General features: G+C 40.5%; 1 protein-coding gene across 6 annotated transcripts in view; it reads left to right on the forward strand.

Moving 5' to 3' along the window:
• LOC122555933 (inactive N-acetylated-alpha-linked acidic dipeptidase-like protein 2) overlaps positions 1-16,642 on the forward strand; it is a 941,631-nt gene that overhangs the window by 1,991 nt on the left and 922,998 nt on the right. Inside the window, exon 2 of one of the 6 annotated variants that reach the window (XM_043702221.1) lies at positions 14,303-14,374. The exons of the other annotated variants lie outside the window; for them this stretch is intronic. The gene's annotated coding sequence lies outside the window, so the exon portion shown is untranslated. The remainder of the gene's footprint in view (positions 1-14,302; positions 14,375-16,642) is intronic. 6 annotated transcript variants of the gene reach the window in all.

The raw sequence follows: 16,642 nt of genomic DNA on the forward strand, positions 1-16,642 counted from the left end.
GAGTGGGAGGGGGAGTTGAAATGTTGGGCCACAGGGTGGTGTGGTTGATTGGTGCAGGTGTCCCAGAGATGTTCCCTAAAGCGCTCTGCTAGGAGGCATCCAGTCTCCCCAATGTATAGGAGACTGCATCGGGAGCAACGGATACAATAAATGATATTAGTGGATGTGCATGTAAAACTTTGTTGGATGTGGAAGGCTCCTTTAGGGCCTTGCATGGAGGTGTGGGCGCAGGTTTTGCAATTCTTGCGGTGGCAGGGGAAGGTGCCAGGATGGGAGGGTGGGTTGTGGACCTGACCAGGTAGTCACGGAGGGAACGGTCTTTGCGGAAGGCTGAAAGGGGTGGGAGGGAAATATATTCCTGGTGGTGGAGTCTTTTTGGAAGTGGCGGAAATGTCGGCAGATGATTTGGTTTATGCGAAGGTTAGTAGAGTGGAAGGTGAGCACCAGAGGTGTTCTGTCCTGGTTACAGTTGGAGGGGTGGGGTCTGAGGGCGGAGGTGTGGGATGTGGACGAGATGCGTTGGAGGGCAGGTGGGAAGGGAAATTGCGGTCTCTAAAGAAGGAGGCCATCTGGTGTGTTCTGTGGTGGAACTGGTCCTCCTGGGAGCAGATGAGGCGGAGGAATTGGGAATACAGGATGGCATTTTTGCTAGAGGTAGGTCAGATAAGTCCCTGCTTGGTGACTCAACTTTTTAATGTCTTACATTACCTGGAAGAATTGTTATTGTTTGGAGAAGTCATGTGGGGGGAAGCAAATATGAAAATCTAGGCATTTAAATTTAAATTAAGAGGTTAATATTGGAACTAAGAGTTTGCTAGTTGTTACTGGGTAGTTCATGACCCACTGTGTTGTACCACAGTAATTGTGCTGAAACAGTACATCACATGATAACTTGAGCTACACTTTTAAAATGCTCTTCTGGTAGAGAAATACAGGCTTTAAACATTTATAATATTAACTAAGTATTTTACAAAATGTGGTTGAGGTGCAAATAAATAATTATTTTTCCAACTACTTACATTGTTCCTATGCCTACCATATTGGATTTGCATATTTTTTAATATTCCAGTTCACTGTTTTCCCTTTTTCCACTGAAAAATCCAAAACACCTCCACTTCACTTTGTTCTTTATGTGATTTATAATAAAATTCACTTAGATTTTACAATTAAGATGTAATTATTGTGGAATCTTTCACAGATGTGACCTTTCCTATTGTTGAATTTACAGCATCTGAACGTCGTTTTGTTGTTTTCAGGACCTGATTAATTCTTTAAACTCTATCAACAGTGCCCATGGTTATCTTCACAATTACTTCAAAAGTGGATATTGACTTGAAAAGTAGTGAAACAGTGCTCCTGAGTCAAGTTGACCTATTTTCTCTAATGGCTTTGGACCCTGAGGTTTACAGAACATAATCTGTAATTGGAATCCTGAACACTTATCAGCAAAAAGATGTACAAATTATTGTTTGATTTGGTCTTCTAACAGTTCTGACCCATGCCTTCACCCAAACATTCATCTGCCAGTCCATACATTATTATTCTTGATAGGGTCTCATTCCTTGATCTGTGCTAGATGACTTTGGGCACTTTTATGAAGGCAAGTTGTGTGTGCTTACCTAAGGAAGGATATACTAGCTTTCATGGGGGTGCAACAGAATTCACCAGGTTTCTTTCTTGGATAAAAAATTGTCTTATGAGAAAGGATTAAGTGGAATGTATTCTCTGGAAAATTTAGAATGAGGGGTGATGTTACCGAAATACAACATTCTTAAGGGGTATCATGGGTAGCTGCTGGCAATGTATTTCTCCTGAGTGGGGAGTAAAGAATATGGGATCACAGTCTTAGAAAAAAGGGCATATCATTTAGGACTAAGATGAACATTTTTTTTATCTTTCATAGGGCTGTGAATGCTAAATTGCTGAATATGTTCAAGACAAAATTTGATACGTCTTTGAGTACAAAGATGATACAATACTGATGAAAACCATTAATGTTTAAATTAAAAAAATTCTGAATCCCCAGCAATGAGTTGATATAAGTGCACAATCGGACGACTTCATTATTTTTAAACAAAGACAAACTCTGTTGCATTGTTTCGATTCCAGATACTCTAAATTGTTAAGCATCTGGATGAAGATGGATAAACTGGCTTCCCTCTTTGTTCATTCAGCCTCTTGGTTGGTTGCAGCAAGGTTAATTTAAAAGCAGATCCCCTCCTTTCTCCTAGACCAAGGGAATTTAGGTTTTAAAGGAGTCGATTTAACTAAGCTTTCTTGCATTAACACACATTTGTTAGTTACTAAACCTGAAAAAAACCCAACACATATGTATAGGTCTAATTGAGTTAAAAAAAATTTGCAAAGAAATATCGCATCATCTCTGCATCATTCATGAAGAGTAGCTTGTGAAAAACAGTGGTTGTTACAGTGAATGTTGCTGGTGGTGTTTATTTTTTTAGCTGTCCCAAAGTTTCACAGATGCTAGTCCATACACTCAATTGCCGAAGGGGAAACACAAACATATCTGCAGAAGATCTTCTGCTGCGGAGAGGTGATTTTATCTGTTGACCTTTGTTTACCTCATGTAGGGCCTTTCCACAAGGCTTCTCGAGGTAGGGGTCACAGACAAAATTGGATTTAAATTTTGGGGGTCATATCATCCAAGGCATTAATGGCTGCCTTGCAGTTCAGACTAAGTTACAATAGCCATACTCTCACTCTTTTTCTCTCTCAACTCTGAGTGAGGGGTCATGACAATTTTCAAGCATTGAAATATGGTTCCCATGGGAGAAAAGCTTGTGGTGCCTTGCTGTCATGGTTTCAAAACATATTTGCTTGTCATCATGGTGATTGTATGTTTGCATCTCTCTGGCTTTATCTTCTGGATTTGTCTTTGGATGTTCATCTTGAACTGTTGAAACCCTGTGTTTTTTGCATGCAATATTGGGTTCTTCTGTTAGGCCATGAAGGCTTGTTCTTTTTTGCTCTTTAAGTCCACCTATTTCAGAATAATTTCTGCTGCACCTGCAGTGCTCCTTGTGTTTGGACATAGTGGTCTGTCCATAGGATTCTGGATATTTTTAATCAACCTCTTCATACGTGTTATCACACACCTCTGGAGCAGGTGGGACATGAATCGTGGCCGGCTGGCCCAGAGGCTGGGACACTACCACTGTACATCAACAACCCTCGTCCACAGGATTCTAGTGCAACTGACTTCATTTGATCCCTCTGTTCTGGAATTAAGCTACATGTGTGAAGATTTTCCTGATTGGTCTTGAGCTGTATTTTGAATTTCTCTCTTCAGATGCACTGGTTTTGAGGTGAGACTTTGATCTTCTTTATCTCGAACCTGCAATACCTTAGTATAATGTACCTCACTGATCAAGCTAGTTGATGATTTGTCTAGTAGGCATCAGTCCCCATGTGTATCGCATGATACTGACATCATGTGGATCTTTGTTCTGAACTATGACATGATGTAGGAGGTACTAATTCTCTAATCTTCTATGCCACCATTTGATTTTGTATTTACCCTTCTGTTGTAAGGGGGTATTGATTATAATGGCACCATACTGAGGATAATTTCTCAGCAGGAAGATGCTTTGTGCATTGGGTTTTTGCACTTATCTTTTGTTCAAGGTGTAAAAGACATGGCCAACTTGGTGTTAAAGTCCCCCAGAAGGATAATCTTTCCTTTGTTTTGTATGGCAGTCAGGAATTCAAGATCAGTGTAGAGCATTTCCTTAAAATCTTCAATGGTGTCGAGAGTCTTGGCAGAGGTGCTGATGTTAGTAGCATATTGGTTATGGCTGTGTTGTAGGTGGTTTCATTAATCCTTTATGCAATTGCAGAGTTTAGGAAATGCATTCAAGACTCTATTTGAGACAGCAAAGCCAACTCTGTGGGAATCAGAGTCACTACAGCCATTGATTTATATTTGAAGATTTATCGCCAGATGTGTTTCTTTAGCTGGCCCATGCCAGCAAGGTGAGCATACCTGAGGATGACTATACCCATTTTTCGGTCTTGGTAACTCACTCATACGATTGCAGTTCTTCTTTCTGGACCATTAAATAATGGTAATACTTAATTAGCATTAAGTATTCTAACATTCCAAGTTAAACAAAATTACAATTTACTTTCATTGACTACAAAGCTGCTGATCCAGTTGGGTATGATTTCCCCAACCAGGTGAACATGGGACAGTTTACTTTCAGGGTACCTTTTTGAGCCCTATCCTCATTTTGGCAACAGCTTAGAAGCTTATCATGAAGAGCACTGTCCAGTTGCAGATGCTGCTGCTGGAAGACATAAAGGTATACCATGCGTTGCATGTACCTGATGTCTGTGTGTGTGTACAGATTCTTGACTAGACAATTGTCCCAATGGACAATTCTTCATCATTACAGAATGCAGCAAATTGACCCAGAGAGAAACCCACTGCGACTTTATTTAATGTGGGGATCTTGGGATGCTGGCCATGCAATCTTGATGGAATTCAATGACATGCCAAACCATGATGTATGTGACCCCTTTCTGCTATTGCTTTCCTCGGTTTTCAAAGTCAGTGAGACACAGGGTGTTTCTTTGACTGTTCTGCTGCTGAGGACATATTTCATTCATAACACTCCTCCTGATCAATCTTGCAAACTTGAGTGGCCCTACTCTGATGAAAGAGCTCCTGATAGCATCCCTCAAAAATTGTTGGGGTGTACAAGACTCTTGGTTGGAGTCATGGGTCAACGGCACAAGTCTACGAGAAAATGATGATGATAAAGTCACATGTCCAGAGTCTGGAGAGAGATCTCGTGGAAGAGACTCTCTAAGTTCATGTGGAACTTCAAGTGTGTAAATAGGAAGTCTCTCAACTTGTTGAGCATTGAATCCAGTAGATTCATTTAAAGGCAGTCAGGCTCCTAACATTCCAGCAAGAAGGCAAACCATTTTCCAGCACATTAAGGGGTGACGTGGTGGCTCAGTGGTTAGCACTGCCTACTCAGTGCTAGGGAACTGGGTTCAATTCCAGCCTTGGGTGACTGACTGACTGTGTGGAGTTTGCAAATATTCCCTGTGTTTGCGAGCGTTTCCTCCAGGTGCTCTGGTTTCCTCCCACAATCCAAAGATGTGAAGGTTAGGTGGATTGGCTGTGGGAAATTCAGGATTACAGGGATAGGGTAACTAAGGTGAGTCTGGGTGGAATGCTGTTCGAAGGGTTGGTGTGGACTTAATGGGCCAAAAGGCCTGCTTTCACACTGTAGGGATTCTAAGATTCTATAAGGTGTAAACGTGAATTTACTTTGTTCAGCACATTGCTCCTGACCTCATGAAATACTTTTCCTGTGAATTACCATCAGTTGTACTTTGAGAGATTTGCATATCTGTTAGTACGATGAAAAATGTTGCATTCTCGTATATCTGTAGATGTCATTCTTTCATCTTGTGACATTGAAATTTTTTGTCACACTTTCGCAAAAGACAGCAGTGAATGCAGGCTGTGCAGATACATTATTTTGGAGAAAGGGGCTAAATGTTCCTATTGCGGAGTGATGATCAGCAGTGACAATCTATTCTGAATGATCCAGCAAGAGAAGAAGTGGATTACTTGAAATGTTTAGAATATAGCTGCTAAATGCTTTTCTTGCCAAATAAACATTTCATCTAATGCCCATGTAACAATATGGCTTTAAAAGGTAATATTTCATATATCATGATAAATAGAGCTCTAAAATTGACTGCTTTTCTGTACTCTTGTCCATGGTTTTACTTTCTCAATAAAATCTTAGATTTGGACTTGGTTATTCTTGCTTCAGAATGCTCTGCTACAGTGCAGAGCAGTTCCTGTATTCATTTACATGATTTCTTAGCATTACTCAATGGGATTTTGTCAGCCCAACTGTTTAAGTGCTTCTCTGTATCTCCAAATAGTGTCTGGTTGATTGCTTTTTCAATGCTGTCTGCTGCTGTTGACTGACTATTCCACCTTGAGTCCCTTAATTTATTTAGTACCATATGTCTTACAGTCTGGTGGCAAACTCTCTGGGCAAGGGATAAATCTTCTAAGAAATAAAAAAATCTGACTTGTATATGCAGTTGTTGCGGCTCATTGAAACAACAATTATTTACAGAACTACGATAACTGTGCAAAGTTGATTTTGCTTATTAAACTTCAAAAAAGACTGTTAACCTAAGTGAAAACTGTTTTCTAAGGCAATTCCTTATAATTTTATGATTGGCTGGAGGAGAATGGATTATTTGATTGTAACCAGTGACTCACACTTCAATTTCCAAAAGATATCAAATTACGGTAATTTTGCTGATTGAATATAAATTTTACCGAGACAGCTAATTTACCATTGTATGTAGAAAGAGAAAATTCAAATTTGTATATTTATGCAGTTGCACTTTTCAGGTTTACATAACTACAGCATACAGGCATTGCTATATCCTTGGTGCTCCCTTTGACATATTATAAAACAGAGACTCCTCTATTTTCATACTTCAGACTTCCCTCCCCATATTTCAAATTTCCAGCTTGCCTCCAAGGGCTAGTGTCTACAGCATTACTGATGGCCGTATCACCATAACTAATGTCATAAGAATTTGGATTATGTGTGCTGCAACTTTGCATTATTTTGTCTCCAACAATTTTACGGTTTGATTTGTTTGTAGAATGCTAATAATTGGTAGACTTTTTGTGAATGTCACATACTTGTGCCGATTATATCAGTTCTTGACATTTGTGATAGAGTTTATCAAGAAAGATAAAAAAGACAAAGTTAAAAATCACACAACACCAGGGTATAGTCCAACAGGTTTAATTGGAAGCACACTAGCTTTCGGAGCGCCACTCCTTCATCAGGTGATTATCAGGAGCGTCGCTACGAAATCTAGTGTGCTTCCAATTAAACCTGTTGGACTATAATCTGGTGTTGTGTGATTTTTAACTTTGTACACCCCAGTCCAACACCGGCATCTCCAAATCATGATAAAAAAAAACGTTTTACCTTTTTTAAAAAAAAAGGTCATTTGCATTGGGTGTTGAATTTTGACCAGAATGAATGCCTAATTTTGGAAAACCTGAAGTATTCTCTCTGGAAATTTAGACAGAACATTGAAGAAACTTGGCTTTTGCACATCCTTTTTCTGAGTGTGTGTTTTGGAGGATAATGTAATATCTTGTACCAGATGATTGAGATTGGATATTATGAATTCAAGTTAAAAGGAGGAAAATGCTGATGGGTATACTGGAAGCCACGTATGTTAATATATACTGGGTCATATTCTTTGGAGACAAATGTACACAAACTATACTTGTTTCAACTCCAAAACATGACTGACGGCCGTTGTGTAGTTCATTTCTCAAGGCAATGCCTTGACCAATCAAAGGAGAAAGTGAGGTCTGCAGATGCTGGAGATCAGAGCTGAAAATGTGTTGCTGGAAAAGCGCAGCAGGTCAGGCAGCATCCAAGGAACAGGAGAATCGACGTTTCGGGCATAAGCCCTGAAGAAGGGCTTATGCCCAAAACGTCGATTCTCCTGTTCCTTGGATGCTGCCTGACCTGCTGCGCTTTTCCAGCAACACATTTTCAGCCTTGACCAATCAAAGACAACCTGCCTTGTTAAAAATGGAAATAAAACTTGACAATACTAGCCTCCACCCACTTCCTCTGGCAGCTCATTCCATACATGTACCACCCTCTGCGTGAAAAAGTTGCCCCTTGGGTCCCTTTTATATCTTTCCCCTCTCATCCTAAACCTATGCCCTCTTGTTCTGGACTCCCCCAGCCCAGGGAAAAGACATTATCTATTTATCCTATCCATCCCCCTCATAATTTTATAAATCTCTATAATGTCACCACTCATCCTCCGACGCTCCATGGAAAACATCCCCAGCCCGTTCAGCCTCTCCCTATAGCTCAAATCCTCCAACCCTGGCAACATCCTTTTTTGTAAATCTTTTCTGAACCCTTTCAAGTTTCACAACATCTTTCCGATAGGAAGGAGACCAGAATTGCACGCAATATTCCAACAGTGGCCTAGCCAGTATCCTGTACAGCCACAACATGATCTCCCAACCCCTGTACTCAATATTCTGACCAATAAAGGAAAGCATACCAAACGCCTTCATTATCCTATCTGCCTGTGACTCTACTTTCAAGGAGCTATGAACCTGCACTCCAAGGTCTCTTTGTTCAGCAACACTCCCCAGAACCTTAGCATTAAGTGTTTAAGTCCTGCTAAGATTTGCTTTGTCAAAATTCAGCACCTCACATTTATCTAAATTAAACTCCATCTGCCACTCCGCAGCCCATTGGCCCATCTGATCAAGATCCCGTTGTAATCTGAGGTAACCCTCTTCGTTGTCCACTACACCTCCAATTTTGGTGTCATCTGCAAACTTTATGTACATCTCTTATGCTGACATCCAAATCATTTATATAAATGATGAAAAGTCGTGGACCCAGCATCGATCCTTGTGAATCTTTCTTTGCTGTTTCTTGACTAATCTAAACTTTCACCATCTGGTCCTTTCCCTGGAAGGTAAATATTTAAATTTTCAATATTGCCTGAAATTCCTATGTGTTTTGTATGCATTTAACATATGCATTTAAAAGAAATATTTGCATCATTTTGAATTGGGTTTTTAATCTTATAATTACAAGTTGTTGTTCTGGCATTTCCTCTATTCAGATAGATTTACATAATACAAAACCAAGCGTGAACAGATGAACTCCACTAACTCAGGATGCATAAAATGTGAATACTGGTCACTTCATCTTTTTTCACTTATGGAGGAATTTCTTGAACTTGTTTGTATTTGTAGGAACTTAGGAAAGTGGGGAATAGGCTCTTCAGCCTATTTCCATATTAAATATGCAGAAGGCTGGCTGATCTGTGATATAAAACCACTTGTTTGTCTTTGTCCCATATCCTTCAATATCTTTGGTTAACAAATCTGTCAATTCCAGATTTAATATGATCAATCGAGCAACAACCGTATACAATTCCAAAAGTCTATCACATTTAGTGTGTAGAACTACAGGTACTATACATAGTCCTGAAAGGTCTGGCTCTAATTTCTAGACTACGCTATCTGGTCTTAGAGTCTACAGCCACAGAAATAGTATTTTTTAAAATAAATTATTTATAATATCTTGAAAACTTCAATCAAATTACCTCTTAATCTTTTCAGCTCAAGGGGATACCCTGATTTTTGCAATTTCTTCTCATAATTTTACATTTGAAGTCCAGGTAGTATTCTAGTAACTTTGCCTTATGTCTTAGATCTTATATTTGTTCAACATTGCGTGGTGGAATTCTTGCAACCTCTGAACATCTTGGGCAGTGATAGCATCAGTGGGGAAAATATGGAGAAATCCAAAACATTAGATTCTCAGTGTCGAGAAAATGTCTGATTTACCACCCCAGGTTTGAGCAACAAAATGAAAATCTTGAGTTAGCAGCATGAGGCTTATTTGCATGCATTATTACCTTATTATTCCTTATTCTGAACACATTTATATGCAGCTTGCTATTGTCCTATATACAAGGCAGGGAGAATTTACAGTGTGAAAGTCAGAGCAGGGATGTTGCGAGTCCAGCTTACTGCTTGTTTGTCTGAATTATGATCAACAGTCCCAAACACTACAGAATCTGCCTGCATACCCTGCCCATGGAGGTTGGCATAAAATATGTACCAGCCTCACCACATCAACCTGACACATTTCCAGCTTACTTAAAATATGCTGCACTGTGGGATACACTGACAATTTGCATTATAATGATGCTACCAGGCTTCTGAACAGACAGGGCTAGGTACTCCTCTCCTGCATAGGAGCAGGGTTTACTTCAGAGTGCTTTGCATGTTTTCTTACTGTTTACTCACTTTGTGCCTACTTGAATACTGTCAACATCACTGCCTTTTCTTGCCTTATTTGCACTTTGCTTGTTCATTCAGAATGTACAGGCTCACAGTAGATCTGACTCTCCTTTTAATGCAGACAAAAAGCCAGGCAGCTCGTCATGGTTGTGAGCAGTGATCAATCAAGTACATGGCTATGTTGCTGATGAATATGTTATATCATTGTCATAACCACAGCCTGTGCCAAGATCATAGGTGGCAGACACACTGCAAGAGTTTCAGCCAAATGGCAGAGTGTCTCATCCCAACATGTTAGTCCTTAATCAAGTCCTGGTGACTGTTGTCAGTCAGTCACGGCACTGTCCCATCTTGATCCAGGAGCTTGGAGAGGGACAGTTGGCTCTTGAGGTGGACAACATTAGGGTTTCTGTATCATTACAGTCCAGGAAGTGTAGAAAGTGAGGACTGCAGATGCTGGAGATCAGAGCTGAAAATGTGTTGCTGGAAAAGCGCAGCAGGTCAGGCAGCATCCAAGGAACAGGAGAATCGACGTTTCGGGCATAAGCCCTTCTTCAGGAATTCCTGAAGAAGGGCTTATGCCCGAAATGTCGATTCTCCTGTTCCTTGGATGCTGCCTGGCCTGCTGGCTTTTCCAGCAACACATTTTCAGTCCAGGAAGTGTGCTGTAGTCAGTCCTGATGCAGCACGACATGAGGATTAAAGGTAAGTCAGTTGGGGAGCTGTACAGAGATTGATTAGTGGCCTGGTCAGTCATTATTCAGTGCTGACCAAGTCAGGGGAAGGTGTGACCCAAGCTTAGTCCCATCGGTCCTTTCACTGAAAATAAAGGCAGATAATCAGGCTGCACCACTGTACTAAGGAGGAGTTCAATAGTCAGGAATGGAGACAAAAATTCTGAAGGAGGCAACCTAACCTATAGTGGTGCATTAGAGGACATGGACTACTGTGGGAAGGTTTGTTGACATACATAGCACCTGGCTTCGATGGGAGGATAGTTCATCATGATAATTGGTATTTCAAAAGTCTAGGTCCAGGGCTTCTAAGGTTCAGAGATGAAGACTTAAGTGAAAGAGTTGGATGGAACAGCGAGCAAGAAGGTTTGGGAGTCGTCGAGATTACTTAGCAGTATCAGCTGCATGCAGCAAAGAGGATACAAAGTTTCATAGGCTACACAAGGGCATGGAGCTGATTGTATCTTATTGTGAAATATAATTATTTGCCAACATATTCTTGTAAGAAATGCTGCCTACCTTGAGTTGATTTGGTGGGGATGCCAGCTATGCCTTCTACTTGGGTTACAATGCTAATCCCACCATGGGGAAATGAGACGAAGCAGTGTGATCTAGCACAAGTTACATCAGTAACAGCTTTCAAACATTTATGGGTTGCCAGTAGATTCTTGGAAACAGCTAGTTGCAGAAAAACTTAGTGCAGCTATCACCTTGTTGACAGCTGCATATCGTTAATATTAATTTCATCAACAGAATAGTGTTCCATCTGGCGAGTACACAAGTTATTTGGAATAATCAGTATCACATGTTAGGAATCTGCACAAGGTACCCTTGGAAGCTACTATTCCTGCCTATATTACTGAGAGCTCTTATCCTGCTTAATTTCAAAGGCTAAATGCTTTACAAGGATGGTTATCGGGAGACAAAGGCTGCTTTCTGCAACTGTGACTGATTACTCCATTATAGACCGGCAGGAGGCTGGAAGAACACAGCAGGCTAGGCAGCATCAGGAAGTGGAGAAGTTGATGTTTTGGGTGTAACCCATCTTCAGGACCATTAAACAGTTTCTAGCTGAAACAGAGTGTAGTTGCAATGCCCCCCATAGTACCATTATGGAGCAGATATAGGCCTTCTGAAGATAAATTTCTGATGCTTTGATCAGTCTCTGAGTTGGGTTGGGGATGTTTATGGGTTATGCCGCAAACTTTGAATTTCCTTCGAGCTGGGAGAGTGGCAGCAGTTTTTCCAAGGAAGAAGATCAGGACAATGAACAATGGGAAACATCACCTTTGGCACGATAGAGCGGTGCACAGTTGAACACATCAAGCCAGGCAGTATTTAATTGTTGCCCGTTCGGGTGAAGTGATCACTCATTGACTGTAAAATTTGATGTTGCTTGAAAGGCAAGCAATTGCTGTTTGTTCCCAGAAGCAAGCAGAACTTGGGCTTTTTTTTTGTTGTCTTTTTCTTAACTTTTACTGAACAACAGAAAAAGCCAAATGTTTGATGCTCCCACATTGAACAAAGAAATGTTCAGTCACATGGACATTGGGCAAAGAGTGGCACTCCCTTAGCCAGAGTTCTAACATTGTATGTTGCAAAGGACTATAACTGAATTCTTGTAGCTGCAGTTACAATGTCAGTTGATAAAACATCACAATACATTTAGCATGTGCTCTTCTATTTCCAAGACAAAGTCACCGTGCCCCTTATGCACCCTCAGATGCTGTTCCCTTTTCGTTTCCTCCCACTATGTATACTCTGGGCTATTTGTGATTGGATACAAATGACCTGGTAAACAGTTGAGTTTTAAACATGATGCCATTGGTGAAAATGCTGAAAGGCCTGGCAGTGGTGAGTATCCGCTTCTGGTGAGAACAAAATAGTGTTAGAGATGTAGTACGTACATAATGAGGTCTGCAGTGGAGAATTGCATCAGCTAAGTTTCTAGAGCTCACTGAGAGAACACTTTTCCCCAAAATTAACTTAGAGGAGGGTTGGAGGCTGGAACAACTTCCACCTCAGCACTGTCCCCATGACTTGTCCCACCTACCTATCTTCTTTTTCACCCATCCAATCTGGTTTCTAGCATCTGCAGCCATTGTTTTTACCAAAATTAACTTAGCTGATTTTTGGTAAAATTTAGCTCTTGATATCCAGACTGCTCTCTAACTCCAGGTGTGACCTAATCAAGGCTTTATGTAGCAGCATTATGAATTTAACCTGTTTTAATTTTATTTCTATAGATAGAAGTATCAGTTTTCTGTTAGTCTCTAATTATTTTTTGTACCTGTTCATGACTTTTTAGCTATCGCTGTGTCTGAACCCCCAAATCTTTTTGAACTCCACTCTTTCTAGCTTTTCATGTTTTGGAAAGTAGTCTCTCCTTTTTGAATGCATAACCTCACGCATGCTTACAGTGAGCTCTATTTTCCTCAGTTTGTGTATTTGCTGAATCTAGTCAAATCAATACTTAGGGCAGAGTCTTCCCAGGTCCTGAACGATGTAGATTATGATGAGAAGTTTGGCAAAATCAAGTGAGGAGGGAGGGGTTTTCTTCCCATCAAAGACAAAAAATTGCATTGTCCAACTGAAATCCAGCTGCTGAGATGAAATGTTTGCTTATGAGTAGTGAGAAACTTATTAATGGGTATTATCACTTATTATCACATTCTTTGTTACTTAATATCAGTTCATAAATATATACTCTCCCATTCTACTACATGCTAGCTCGAAACTAGTCATTGTGAATTCCCAACATGAAAGTCAGAGTGGAATACCTGGTGACTCCAGTTTGCTGCTTGCTTCTCTGGACCTCTATCTTGGACACCAGATAACAAGATCTCAGGGCACACTGCATAGGCAGCGATCTCACACACACACACACACCATGCAATCACTGCTGGCATTCGACATATGCCGACCTCTCCACACTCCCATGACACATCTCCAGTCCATTTACAGTACACTTTGGCATTGTACTTGGAAGTGCACTGGCACGACTTAGTATTACAATTGTACTTTATATGCGGGGAACAGGCAGTCAGTTCGTGGAGTTCACTGGGTTCCATCTTGGGCTGTTTGCTTGCTTTCCTGTCACTCACTCCCTTAGTGCTTACCTGGATGCTCACAGCATCCCTGACTTGGTTTGCCTTTTCTCGTTTGTCCTCTATGCCAGAGATACTAGGCTCACGGTATTGCTCTACTGATTTGCACAGATACAAAGCCAAGCAGCTTATCCTGGTTGTCAGCAGTCATCAGTGAAGAGGTGGGGGAGGGGGTGAGAAAGTGGAATTTCCCTGTGTGGTGTCACGTTTGCTGGGAAATGGCCATGTCAAATGAATTTATTTGAAGAAATTTTGGTCAAAATATTGGGCATGAGTTTGGTTTAGATTTGTTACAAGTTAAAAAAGCTAGAAACACCTGTATAACCTAGAATTGTCTATTGTGGAATTGGCAATTTGCATCTTGCTGTCATACTGTAATTACATGATGACCATATGTAATGGTTTCTTCATACATTTCAAAACAAGTTAAAGTGCATCTTTTATTACACAGCATTAAAATGTTCATATCTGTATAATTGATTTTTAGTAGATCTGGATTATTTTGTTACAAAGTTGAAGAAAATGTTTGCAGAACATTTTTTAAAGTATTATTTGTGATCTGTCGTTTGTTGCAGAAAGAAAAATGTCTTTGAACTGTGATGTCCCTGTTCTCTGAATTATGTTCTGATTGGCAATGACAACATAAGGTGATTCTGAGTCACATTTTTGCTTTGTAGTGCTTCTATGAAGTATCTTGTCACATTTTAATTATGTTGATTAAATGCAGCTTATTGTAATGGGGGTTACATTCTCTGCTGCATCATTGGAAGATCTCTATTTTGCAAATACCTGCTTTTAATAAAATTCAATTGGAGTTCAATTTATGTATGCAGTTTAGTGTGCAGCACGAGGTGTGGCACTTGCAGAATTTATACTATTCATTGAGCATATACTGTAAAAGACTATAGTCTTGCCTTCCTGTAAAACTGGTTACATCTGTTCGTGTCAGAAGCATGTGATTCAGTATTGAACTGAGGTTTTTGTTAAGAACATACCTTTTTTATTTCATAGTGTCATAGAGTCACACACACACCACAGGAACAGACCCTTCAGTCCAACTCGCCAATGCTAACTAAGTTTCCTAAATTAAATTAGTCCCATTTGGCCCATTTCCCTTTTAACCTTGCCTGTTCAAGTACTTATCTAAACAACTGTTAAATATCGTAACTGTACCTGCATGTACCACTTCCTCTGGCAGTTCATCTCATACACACACCACCAACAGTGTGAAAAAATGCCCCTCAGGTCCCTTTTAAATCTTTCCCCTCTCACCTTAAATTTGTGCCCTCTAGTTTTGAATTACCCTATCCTGGAGAAAGGACCTTTTGCTATTCACCTTACCAGTGTCCCTCATGATTTTATAACCCTCTGTAAGGTTACCCCTCAACCTCCTATGCTGTACCCCTTGCTGAGATATTTGTATCATCGATAGTCACAGGTGAGGTGCCAGAAGACTGGAGGTTGGCTAACATGGTGTCACTGTTTAAGAAAATTGGTAAGGACAAAGCAGGGCGCTATAGACTAGTGAGCATGATGTCAGTGGTGGGCAAGTTGTTGGAGGGAATCCTGAGGGACAGGATGTACATGTATTTGGAAAGGCAAGGACTGATTAGGGATAGTCAACATGGTTTTGTGCATAGGAAATCATGTGTCTCAAACTTGATTGAGTTTTTTGAAGAAGTAATAAAGAGAATTGATGAGGGCAGAGTGGTGGACATGATCTGTATGGACTTCAGTAAGGCATTCAACTAGGGTCGCCATGGGAGACTGGTTAGTAAGGTTAGATCTCATGGAATACACAGAGAACTAGCCATTTGGATACAGAACTGGCTCGAAGGTAGAAGACAGAGGGTGGTGGTGGAGGGTTGTTTTTAAAATTGGTGGCCTGTGACCAGTGATGTGCCACAAGGATCGGTACTGGGTCCACTGTGTTTCATCATTTATATAAATTGTTTTGGATGTGAGCATAAGAGGTATAGTTAGTAAGTTTGCAGATGACACCAAAATTGGAGGTATAGTAGACAGCGAAGAAGGTTACCTCAGATTACAACAGGATCTTGATCAGTTGGGCTAGTGGGATGAGGAGTGGCAGATGAAGTTTAATTTAGATAAATGCGAGGTGCTGAATTTTGGGAAAGCCAATCTTAGCAGGACTTATACACTTAATGGTAAGGTCCTAGGGAGTGTTGCTGAACAAAGAGACCTTGGAGTGCAAGTTCATAGCACCTTGAAAGTGGAGTCGCAAGTAGATAAGTCAGTGAAGAAGGTGTTTGGTATGCTTTCCTTTATTGGTCAGAATCTTGAGTACAGGAGTTGGGAGGTCATGTTGCAGCTGTACAGGACCATTGGTTAGGCCACTGTTGGAATATTGCATGCAATTCTGGTCTTATTCCTATCAGAAGGATGTTGTGAAACTTGAAATGGTTCAGAAAAGATTTACAAGGATGTTGCCAGGATTGAAGAATTTGAGCTATAGGGAGAGGTTGAATAGGCTGGGGCTGTTTTCCCGGAGTGCAGAGGCTGAGGGGTGACCTTACAGAGGTTTATAAAATCATGAGGGGCATGGATAGGATAAATGGACAAAGTCTTTTCCCTGGGGTGGGTTGAGTCCAGAACTAGAGGGCATAGGTTTAGGGTGAGAGGGGAAAGATCTAAAAGAGACCTAAGGGGCAACGTTTTCACACAGAGGGTGGTTCATGTATGGAATAAGCTGCCAGAGAAAGTGGTGGAGGCCTGTGGAGACTAATAAGATCTCAAGAGAAACTGGAGCTCTGAGTTGTTTGTGGAAAGAACTGGTCTCGAAGATTTCATGTTGTTTGGCAAAAATAACCTTTTCTTACAAAAATAAACTAAGCATAGTAACAGCATAATCTATCAAGTCAAAAATAAATCACTTAATTTTACCAAAAGTTCCC

The sequence above is a fragment of the Chiloscyllium plagiosum genome, chromosome 13, assembly GCF_004010195.1.
Source record: "Chiloscyllium plagiosum isolate BGI_BamShark_2017 chromosome 13, ASM401019v2, whole genome shotgun sequence".
In the NCBI taxonomy this organism is placed as follows: Eukaryota; Metazoa; Chordata; class Chondrichthyes; order Orectolobiformes; family Hemiscylliidae; genus Chiloscyllium; species Chiloscyllium plagiosum.